Here is a 12,063-nt window from a genome sequence, read left to right on the forward strand (position 1 = left end):
GCCTCCACCATATGTTTCTACAAGTTTCGATTCTTGGAAATCAAGGATCGAGAATTTTCTTATGATGGAGATAGAGCAATGGTTTGCTCTCATGGAAGGCTTCAAAGCTCCAAAGAATTCAAAGGGCAAAATTCTCAAGAGGAGCAAATGGAGCCAAGACCAAATCCAAAGATGTGAGGCCAATGACAAAGTGACCAAGCTTTTGGTCAATTTATTGCCGAGCAACATCTTGGAGCAAATTGGAGATTTTGAAGATGCCAAAGAGCTATGGAGCAAATTGGCCAAGATTCATAAGATCCCCTCCACTGTACAAAACAATGAAGAATCCAAAGAGGGTGACTCATTGGAGCAAGATCAAGAGGAGGAGAATTCCGAAGGTGAGAGATGCTCATCTTCCAAAGAAGAAGTCCAAGAAGCTTCATCTTCAAAGGAATGCAATGAAGAGGGCAAGGAGAGGGCATACTCCTTGTTCCATGTACAAGATGAAGATGAAGAAACCTCCATCTCTAGGATTGAGGGGGAGTGTAGATCATTGACACCGGAGCAAGAAGAAGTCTCCACATCCGGGTCAAGAGAAGAAGAGGATGAAGAAGCTTCCACCTCCACAAGTCAAGCTAAATCAAATGGAGGATCAAGTGTCATCCCTACACATGAAGGTATAAATGTGTCAATTAAAAATAAAAATCATATTATATATTTTGAGTGTAGGGAACATAGGCACTACAAGAGCAAGTTCCCCAAATTGGCCAAGAAGAAGGCCAAGTGGCACTAAAGGGAAAGGTGAAGCCCAAGGAGACCGTCCCCGGAACAAAGAAGAGCAAGGAGCACATTGTGTGCTTCTCTTGCAATCAAAAGGGACATTATCGGAGTCAATGTCCCAAGGGGAAGAGAGCGGTCAAGGCTCAAGGAGGAAGCACAAATCAAGGGGGAGCCTCCAAGGTAAAACGAAAGGTATCATTTGTTGAGCCTACCCCTTTAAATAATGGTAAAAATCATGTTAATTATAATTTTTATCATTTTAATGCTATTTACCACAAAAATAGGAAGCATGATAGCATTAAGGAGAAACATGTAGCTTTTTATGCTAAAACTACCACACCTAGGTCTAGGAAAGTAGATGAAAATCTAGGCAAGAAAACTAAGAATTTTAGTTATATGTCTAGAAACAAAAATGCTCATGGATTAAATGAAAAACCAAAATCTAGGGATTTATGGAAAGAAAATCAAGTCTTGAGGTCAAGACTTGATAAAATGGAAAAGACCCTAAAAAGGATGAAAAATATCCTAAAAGGGCAAAATGAGCAAAACCTAGGTTTAGGACAACAAAAGCCATCCAATGGCCATAAAGGTTTGAGATACAAACTTAAGGCTAAGAAGGATGTAATTTCTTACCATAGGGTTCCATATAGCTATGAAACCGAGTCTAGGTCTAAGGGTCAAGTCAAAAGTACAAGGGAAGTTATCTCTAGGAGTATTTTTGCAACTAAGGTGACTAAGACTTCTAAGAAGTCTAACAAAGTCACTAAAAAGGTCACAAGGGAAGAAATCCCTAGGGTTGACCTAGAAAATGTGACCAAGACTTCTAAGAAGCCAAACAAAGTCACTAGGAAGGTATCTAGGGAGGTTATCCCTAGCGAGTACCTAGAACATCCAAGGAGCACCAATAGATTTTGGGTTCCTAGGAGTATTTTCTCTACCCCATAGATGGGCTAGAGAGTGTCAACTCAAATTGAAAGGGTAGTTAACCTAATCATGATGAAGTTGACACTCAAGGAGCATTTTCATGGTTATTATTAACCTTTGAAAATGAAAAGGATTATTATTTACTCTTAATTGGAGTAATATGTGCTATGAGTTGAGAAGTTTTGATGTATTTTCAATGGCACAACAAAATATGAGTAAAAGAAATGCTAATTTGGGATTTTGACATTTTCTTAGAAAGTTAAGGGCAATTTAGGCCTTATTTTTAAATGGTTACTCTTGGAAGAGTAGATTGTGCCAAAATTTGAGGAATATAGTTAATTTCAATTGGCACAACAAATTAAGAGTAAAAGAAATGTCAAGTTGGGAGTTTGGCATTTTATTAGGGACTTAAGGGAAATCTAAGACTTAAATTTTAAGTTAGCCAAGGTTTTAGGATACTTAGATAGGTAATCTATGTATTGTATTTATGCTAAAACTTGTCATGATTGTTTGCCTTTTATATATCATGACATCATATTTATTTGCTTTGGCATTCATACCTTATTATGAAAAATACAAAAATACCAAGTCATGGCATACATACATCATATAGTCATAGGAAATTTTCTTTTGAAAATTATTTTTCTTTGATGTATGCCATAACATTATCATGCATTAGTTTATTCCTTGCAATTAAGGACTAATGACATTTATTAACAAGTAACATCCTTGGTGGATGTTCATAACCTCAAAATGCCTAGGTAGATATGCATGATCCCTAGATTAGGGCAAAACCAAGACTTGCATCTCACAAAGAACTATAAGGTGGCTTGTATGTGTTTTTGTACACATTAGATGCAAGTGAGATGTTAGGATGATGAACAAAACTCAAGATGTGATTTAGTGCATTCTTATCAGTTTTAGGTTCATCAAAACACATAGTTATGTGTTTTCCAATCATTGGGAAAGCTAATGTACAAGTCATGTGCATTGAGCCCAAGGAACATGGTTGGATATTGGTTTTGAAAATCATTTTAAAATGCTCTTGGAAAACCTTGGTGAAGGCTATCTTTTGATAGTAATCATCATTGAATAGTTGTGCACAAACTTGAAGAAAATACTAAAGTGTTTACAAGTTTTCAAGTTTGTGTCAATCTTTGAAAATATGAAGTATTTTCTTAGAAAACTATTTTTCCATGATACTATATGCCCTAAATAATGTCTACAATGATTTTTATGATTTTTGAAATTTTGTAGATTTTTCTAGGGGTTTCTGAAATTGACTAAAATGGAATTTCAGCTTTTTCAGAGCTTCAATCGATCACCCGATCGATTGAAGGGTCTCAATCGATCAGGCGATCAATTGAGAGCAAGCTTCTCACGAACAGAAGCTTCCTAGATCGATCCACCGATCGATCAAGCTCTCCTGAATCGATCAGTGGATCGATTCAAGAAGGTTCAATCGATTGGGACCCAACTCCAATCGATTGGGAATACTAATTTTGGCTGGTAAAGCTTGATTTCAGCATTTTGGACCATCTTTAGTCTAGGTAACCATTCCTAACCCCTCAAAACATATTTATACACATTTAAGGAGAGTTTTCATGATGAAAACAAAGATGGATTGGTTAAGGAAGACTAAGTCGAAGTTTAGGTTGAGGTTTGGTTTCATTATTGAATTTATGAATCTCAAAACTTCTAATTTTGGATTTCCTAAAGGTTTAGGGATTCCAAGTCATTGTTGGTGAAATGACAGAAGTTTCGTGCATGTCTTTAGGGGGAGTTACTCTTTAAGGATATGAAAAATATTTTTAATACACCTTGGAAGGTGGCTAAATTTTTTTTGAGAAAATGATCAAGGTTGGGCATTTGAATATAATGGAGAGTGGATATCTTTATTATTCAAGTGGTGTCTGCTCAAGGATGAGCATTTAATGATAAATGAAGGGTATGAGACCTTTGTTATCGGGTTGTGAGCAACGAGTGAAGTTGTGAACAACGTTGGGTAACTCTTCAGGGGGAGAATTTGTTTTTTTTATGTGTGCCAATAGGGGGAGAATGAAAGGGTTTAAGTTAGGTCTTCATTATCTAAGAGGGAGTTTGCCCTCTTAGGGGAAGAACGTAGGGTTTAACTTACGTCTTCATTACCTAGTGTCATGAAGAGAGTTGAGGCTATGGGATTAGCCTAACTTAAATGTGGTATTGTCAAACATCAAACAGGGGGAGATTGTTGGTGCAATATTCCTCAGGTCAAGGTTGACCAAGTTGACTGAACTTGGACTGAGTCAAGCTCGAGTCTTGATGTTTGGGTTTCGATGTTTGACAATACATGTAAACAACACATGGAGATTGCAGGTGCAATTGTTCATGTAGGGAGATTGTGAAGAAGAGTCGAGTAGGTCAAGGTTGACTGGATACTTGACTGGAAAGTCCTGGTGAGTGAAGCCAGGCAGAAGGGAAGTCCTGGTGAGTGAAACCAGGCAGAAGGAAAGTCCTGGTGAGTGAAGTCAGGCAGAAGGAAAGTCCTGGTGAGTAAAGCCAGGCAGATTGAAAGTCCTGGTGAGTGAAGCCAGGAAGATTGAAAGTCCTGGTGAGTGAAGCCAGGCAGATTAAAAGTCCTGGTGAGTGAAGCCAGACAATTAAGAAAAGTCTAAGTATGTCAAAGTTTTGACCGGATACTTGGGACGAGGAAATCCAGGTGGATCAAGGTTGATCGGACACCTGGTGGTGAAAGTCCAAGTAGGTCAAAGGGATTGACCGGATACTTGGCACGAAGAAAAGTCCAAGTGGGTCAAAGGGATTGACCGGACACTTGGTGAGCGAGTTCTAGCAAATCAAGGGTGACCGGATGCTAGGCATGATGTACCAACAGGTCATAAGTGACCGGATGTTGGTTTAGGGGGCTTTGGACTTGATTTTGGGCAAAATCAAGGAGCTGGATCGATCAGTCGATCGATTGGCTCATGCCAAATCGATCGACCGATCGATTGGGTGAGTCCCCGCGACAAGCTTCCTCCCAATCGATCGGTGGATCGATTAGGAGAGGCTCGCAATCGCACAGAACAGCGCTGGATCGATCAGTTGATCGATCCAGAGCTCCCAATTGATCGGGCGATCGATTGGGAGGTGCGATTCTGCGCAATAAGCCCTGGATCGATCGGTGAATCGATCCAGGCGTTTCTCGAGAGCACAGAGGCGCTCTGGATCGATCGACCGATCAATCCAAAGCCTTCCCGATCGATTGGGAGCAATCCAATCAATTGGGATCCGACCGTTGGCGCTGGATAAAGCCGTTGGCGCGTGATTCCTTCGACAGAGCTCGCACTGTTCACTCCCGATTTACATAGCGATCTTCGAGGGTTTGTCTCCAGAGCTCACCGCCAGTTCTTGAAGCTTCTTGGAGCAGCGTTTCCAAGGTTAAGAGGCATCCCAAGCAAGAGGAAGAAGCTAGCTAGGGTTTATTATACACAATCTTGTAAGATTTTCTTGTATTTGCTTCTTCTTCTCTTCTTGTTTGTTGTGTGAGTTTGTAAAGGCTTCTCCACCTTCGGTAGTTACCGTAAAGGAGTGTTTTCATAGTGGAGAGTGCTCGTGTGTGTGGATCCTTGGATTAGTCACCTCATCTTGAGGTGGATACCAAGTAAATCCTTTGTGTTAGTATTGTGTTTTGTTTCTTGTATTTCTGCTGCATATCATTGAAGAAACAAGCAACGACGAGCACAAGATCGCGCCGAGCTATTCACACCCCCCCCCCCCTTAGCTACATTTTGGTCTCAACAAGGTTTAGATGTCAAGTCAAAGGTACTATGGAAGGAATCCTTAAAAGTACTTTTTGTTAGTTTGAGCCCTAGAGCCAATCATATGATGATTGTTGTATGGACTCGATGTATCATATTCCTATATATTTATAAAGGCATTTTCTTTATGGTTATTATACTTACTTGTATTGGTGTCAAATAACTAAGTATAATAGCGTCCATGAGTAGAAGGTTCTTATCTATATCAATGATTGGTTTAATCGATAGTGAGATGATATAGAGAACACTACGCTTAATCATTCCTAGTCAAGTATTAACATTTAGGGACAATGTTAATGTCATAAGACTAGCGTGTAGGTCAACTCGATGACTTGATCTCATAAGTCATGGATATAGAGATATCAAGTTGACACATGGGTATGCATTGAAGAATGTATACTGAATGACCCGCCATGAGAAAGTATCATGGATCGTTATATGAGTGTCATATACTTTCTCATGTGACTATTAGTATGACTATCAATCCTTGGACCTGAAGTCACCATAGTTCTCTACATAAGGAGTTGCATACTTTGGCTTCGTCAAACGTCACCCGTAACTGGGTGGACTATAAAGGTGATTACTGGGTATGTAACAAATTATGCGGAGGGATGTGAGTGATGTAGATGGGATCTATCCCTCCTATATGACGGGTGTGACATCATTGTTCTTTATAGAGTAAGACCACTAAGTGCATGGCCATGCCCAAATGAGTCAATATGAGATACTGAGCTCGTTTGATTAGAGTGAGTCTACTTGGAGTTCAAGATTTAGATTGATTAGAGGATGGCACAGTCTATGCCTCAAACTGATCAATCTAGATGTCAAGGATAGAAGGACATTGTCATATATTGTGAGGGTCACAATTAGTAGTCACAAAGGTGATGTTGGATCTCAACATTCTTGTAACTTGGGTAGTAATGATGTGTTGCTAGATACCGCTCATTACTTATATTTCTAAATGGGTTTAGGAGCATTGTCAATGTTACAAGAACTTATAGGGTCACACACAAAGAGCAATTAGATGGAGATTAAGTTTATATAATGAACCAAGAGGATTAGGTTCATGTGATGAACCAAATTGGATCAAGAGTAATCCAAATTAGAACTAATTCAGTTAGACTCAATTTTATTCATGTGTCCAATGAGTCTAATTAGATTATGATTCATTGAGTCAATTTAATTCAATGAATATAGATTCATTAGATTAAATTGATATGAATCAAATGGTTGGATTTGATCAACCATGGGAGATAAGAGATCAAGTTTGACTTGACTTGAGAGGGAAGATGAAGGGTCAAGTTTGACTTGACCAAATGTCACTTCATTGGTCAAGTTTGACTTGACCAAAGCCACTTGGCATAGGGCCGGCCAATGATGGTGTTACACATCATCAAGGCCACATCATTTGGTCAAGATTGACTTGACCAAATGCCACCTCATGAGGGAGACCAAGAGTCATGACTCTTGGTATCCCATGGAGGTTTATAACCTCTCTATTGTGACCGACCACTTGAATGTGTGAGTGATTGCATTTGTGTGCTCATTCAAGAGGTCTTCTTCTTCCTCCTCTCTTCTCTCCCTCTCTTCCTCCATTGTCGTGACCTTCTAAGGGTGATAGCACACTCTTAGTTGTGTTTTTCTCCACCTATTGTTCGTGTGGATACACATAGAGGAGTGTACATTTGACACTCTCGAGATCCGGCAACCCTTCTGGACGAGCGGGATTTGCGAAGGGTTTCGCTTCAAAGGTATACACCCCTTTCTTGTAGATCTAGTATAGATCTAGGATTAGGAAACATGTACATGATAATTTTTATATATCTTCGCACAGATCCGTGGCAAGACTTCGGGTTTCCGCAACGCAAAAGCGATTTTTGCGGCCCGAAAGTCCCAACAGTGGTATCAGAGCCACGTGCAAAGCATGTACTTGTTTCATTTTGTATTTTTATGAAAAATATCAGATCTGTAAGTTGCTGTAAATTTTCTATTTTTATGTATTTTATGAGTATTTTTCTCGTAGAGGCGAAGCAACAAGTGTTTGGACACTTGTAGACTTCGACTACTGAGAAAAACCTTCCGAATCGGCAAGGTCTCGCCCAAATTGTTTTGGGACAGCGGCTTAAGGATCTGTAAGATCGTAAATGGACACTCGTGTGACTCATTTCATGAGAAGGGGCGCTGTCCCTAACCCCGCAAGGGGCATTGCCCCACGATCGTGCCTGAAAATCGCTAAACGGGACCGTCGGGAAATTGTGACTCATAAAATCGTAAAAACAGTAGTAAAATTATAGAAATTTATATTTAATACATAATTTAGAATTATGTATGATTTTGTGATGGTCATGGCCCAGAAAACCTAATTTGATTGGACTAAATGTGTTGTAATTCATAATATGGCCCGCGCGCCATTTTGTGTGATATGCGTGTTGTATATATTATGCGACCTGCGTGTCGTACCTCCCTCATTTTTATATTCCTGTTGTAAAATAGTTTTAGACTCGAATATAACTCGAGTTTCATATTTGTAATGTACAAAAAATTAGAGCTGTGGAAGGTCCACTCGAGAAGGAACGACGAGGAGGGTGTGAGCAACACATGGTGGTCAAAGGGAGGAGCTTGGAGAAGTTGTTGACCCTAGGTTGACCGTCCGATCTTCTCATTGGCTTGAGAAGATCGTAGTAGGGTCATGACCTAATTAAAATTTAATTAATTATTTGTGTATGTGATGCATGATAATGTAGAGTAATTAATTAGTGCCTTGATGCGTATAAGATACGAATCCACGATTAGATTAGATCTAAATCAACTCAACTCGAAATGTCTACCAAGTTTTGATACCCATCACTACCTCAATCACATGTTGTTGTTGAATCTGTCAAAGTAGAGCAACACATATTATCTTGGTAGGGTGCAGAGGGATAATCTTGGTCCCGCCTATCAAAACTTGGGTGAGCACAAACTTAATTGGATTAAGTATAACTAGTTAACTCAATTGGATCGAGTATAACTATAGGCATTTTTCCAACGGTTGGAAAATAGGACAAAATCACATTTATATTAAATCTTGGGTGATTTAGCCAAAGCTAACTCAAGTTCTAATATAAATGAGGATCTTGATCCTATAAACAAGAGTTGCATAGAGATGTAATTGATAATTAGTTATCTACCGATCATACTAAGTCTTGGGCGATTTAGCCAAAGCTAACTCAAGGCGTAGTATGATGTGGATCTTATCTCGAAAGAATTATAGCTAATTGGTGAGAATCTAGTAAGTGTGGTTTGACCACATCTATGACTTGATTCTACAAAAAATTCTATAATTCAGTGGGAGTATCATTTAATTAAAGGCCTAATTAAATGATTAGTGGAATATGATATTTATTTTCTACATTTTTCTGTTGTAAATTGTCATGTCGACAAACACGAACACCTTCTCTCTGCTTTCTGTCCTTGATAAGGACAAGCTCAATGGAGCTAATTTCCTGGACTGGTACAGGAATTTGAGAATCGTTCTCACACAAGAACGAAAACTGTAGGTCCTGGAGCAGCCCATTCCCGAGGCACCTCCTACCACTGCCACACGAGCTGATCGAGATGCTTATAAGAAGCATCAAGATGATGCATTAGATGTGTCATGCCTCATGCTCGCGACCATAAACTCTGAGCTTTAGAAGCAACACGAGTTGATGGGTGCTTATGATATGGTTGAACATCTTCGTCAACTATATCAAGGACAAGTGAGGCACGAGAGATTCAAGATCTCTAAGGCACTGTTTCAGTGCAAGATGCAAGATGGGACTCCCGTAGGACCATATGTGCTCAAGATAATTGGGTACATAGAGAACCTATAGAGGTTGAGATTCCCACTTGGCTAAGAGCTGGCCACTGACTTGGTCTTGCAATCCTTGCCAGAGAGCTACAGTCAATTCGTCATGAACTACAACATGAACGAAATTGATAAGCCACTACCCGAGCTGCTTTGCATGTTGAGAACTGCTGAGTTCAACCTTAAGAAGGTTAAGCCCAACTCCATTTTGATGGTACAAAAGCATAAGGGCAAGGGTAAGCCTAAAGGCAAAGGAAAGTCCCAAGCCAAGGACAAAGGCAAATCACTGAAACCCAAAGGAGGGTTCGCCAAGGATGCTACCTGCTTCCACTGCGGTCAGACCGGGCACTGGAAGAGGAACTGCAAAGTTTACCTGGAAGATCTTAAGAAGAAGAGAAGTGAGACTTCTACTTCAGGTATATATGTTATAGAAGTTAATCTCTCTATTTCTTCATCATGGGTATTAGATACCGGATGTGCTTCTCACATTTGTACTAATGTGCAGACGTTGAGAAATAGTAGGGCATTGACGAAGGATGAGGTGGACCTACGAGTAGGCAATGGAGCACGGGTTGCTGCTGTTGGATCGAGACGCGCTAGAGGGGGGATGAATAGCGCTCGTGGCTATAATCGTTCGATTATCGGAATCGTAAAACGTAAGAGTTAATGCAGCGGAATAAAACAACACAGAGAGACAATGGATTTTTACTTCGTTCGGAGCCTGTGACGTCTCCTACTCGAAGGCCCGCGATCCTTGATCGCTTTCCGTGGGCAACAACTATAAGCTCGACAAGAGTACAAGTATTACAGTTACGTATTAAAAAGAATACAGTTATACCGACGACAATATCGTAATCTGAAGATTCAGAGCTCCGGGTCGTCGATGTCTCGCAACAGCACTTTGGAATCGTCTCGTGAGCAGCTTGTAGCAGTAAGATCACTTGGAAGTTCTTATTTGAAGCTGTTGGTCGAGACCCCTTATAAAGGGGGTTCAAGGCGCCTTATACTGTTCACCAAGGCGCCTTGAACGAGCCGAGTCACCCGCGTGGATCAGCACGGACCTGGTCGAACTCTATCTGGTTCAAGGCGCCTTCAGCCTATCCAAGGCACCTTCAACCTCCGGTCCAAGGCGCCTTGAACTCCATTCAAGGCGCCTCCAGTCTGCTACGCTGGCCTTTTCCTGGCTCGCACCCGAGGCACCTCCAAGCTCCATGGAGGCGCCTCGGACACTGTTCATCCGAGTTGTAACTTGCCCCTTTGTTTCTGCAAAATGTGTTAGTCCCAAACACATACCCTGCAAAACAAAGTTAGCACAGAAACATAATGAATGATAATAATAAAAGTTTTGACAAGTCATGGAGAACTGCTTCGAGTTTCTTTCGGAAACCCTAGGTCGACCCGACGCCTCGTTCCCTCTACGGGAACGCGTCCTCACCTACTCCACTCGGAGATTTACATTGCCGACGATCCTCCGGATCATTGGACTTTGCCTGCACTCGATGCTTAGGACTTTCACGAACATCCGCCCACCGGATTCAGACTTTCACCGGTTCGCGATACAGACTTTCCACCTAGGGTTACCACCCCTAGGACTTTGCCTGAAGCCATCGACCGCCAAGGCTTTCCGCATAGGGTTACCACCCCATGACCTAGGGTTACCACCCCTAGGGTTTTAACTTGCCTAACCGCAGCTAGGACTTTCTGAAACACTCATCAAGTACCCGGATAACAAAGCACCTTAACTTTGAATCCTTTGCCATTATCAAAACTTAGGTTCGATCGTCGGATGCTTCCCGCACCAACAATCTCCCCCTTTTTGATTATGGCAATACGTAATTCAAAGTTAAGAAAGAACAACATATGCATAAAGTTAACCATGCTTAAGTAAATAAACTTCAAATGCAATAACAGTTAAGCTGGAAACTTTTAACTTGGTAATATTAGACTCCCCCTTAATAAAAGCCCTCCTTTATTAAATACTTTGAATTTTCCTTTAACTTTAATTTACCTACTCTCCCCCTTTGCCATATATCAAAAATAAACCAGTTTGAAAGTAGATTTGTATTTTTCTGAAGGAAAATTTTCAAAGAGGGATAAATTTTCTTCTTAGATTGCCAAATTTGAAAATACTTAGCTTAGCTATATCTTTAGCTTCGAAATGATTTGTATTGAGAAAATATTTTGCCAAATAGCTAAGTTTAGAGTACAATCTAACTAAGTCTAGTTAAAATAGTCTTAAAATTAACTAAGTTTGAAAATATGAGTATTTGAATTTTCAATAAAGGGATTTTCTTAGAAGTTATAAAATATGAGGTCACTTGAAAACTTTAAAACGTTATAAAAAGTTGACTAGATTTGAAAATATTTGAATACTCAATTACATGGACAAGTTTTGAAAAACTGTAATTAAGTTTTGAATATGCATTTTGAAGAAACTTTGATATTAAAAAATATTTAGTTTTAGGACACAGGGAGTAGCAGTAGTTTGTTTTCTAGTCCAAGCATGAGTCAAATTAAATTATTGAGTTTAATTTGATTAAGTATCAGAGCCTTAAAATAATCTGGTAAAGTAATTTGATTAGAACCTTAAAGTACAATCATGCTTAAACAAAAAATTGAAACACACTTTTCCCAATTGTCTAACCTTTAGCTACTTGCTGATTGCCTAGAGGGCAGTAGCTTTCACATGGTTAGTCAAGTTGAGTTATTTTGATCCAGGTAGACTTGACTAGAGCTGGAGAACTTAACTTGATT

The sequence above is a fragment of the Zingiber officinale genome, chromosome 7A (assembly GCF_018446385.1).
Source record: "Zingiber officinale cultivar Zhangliang chromosome 7A, Zo_v1.1, whole genome shotgun sequence".
Lineage (NCBI taxonomy): Eukaryota > Viridiplantae > Streptophyta > Magnoliopsida > Zingiberales > Zingiberaceae > Zingiber > Zingiber officinale.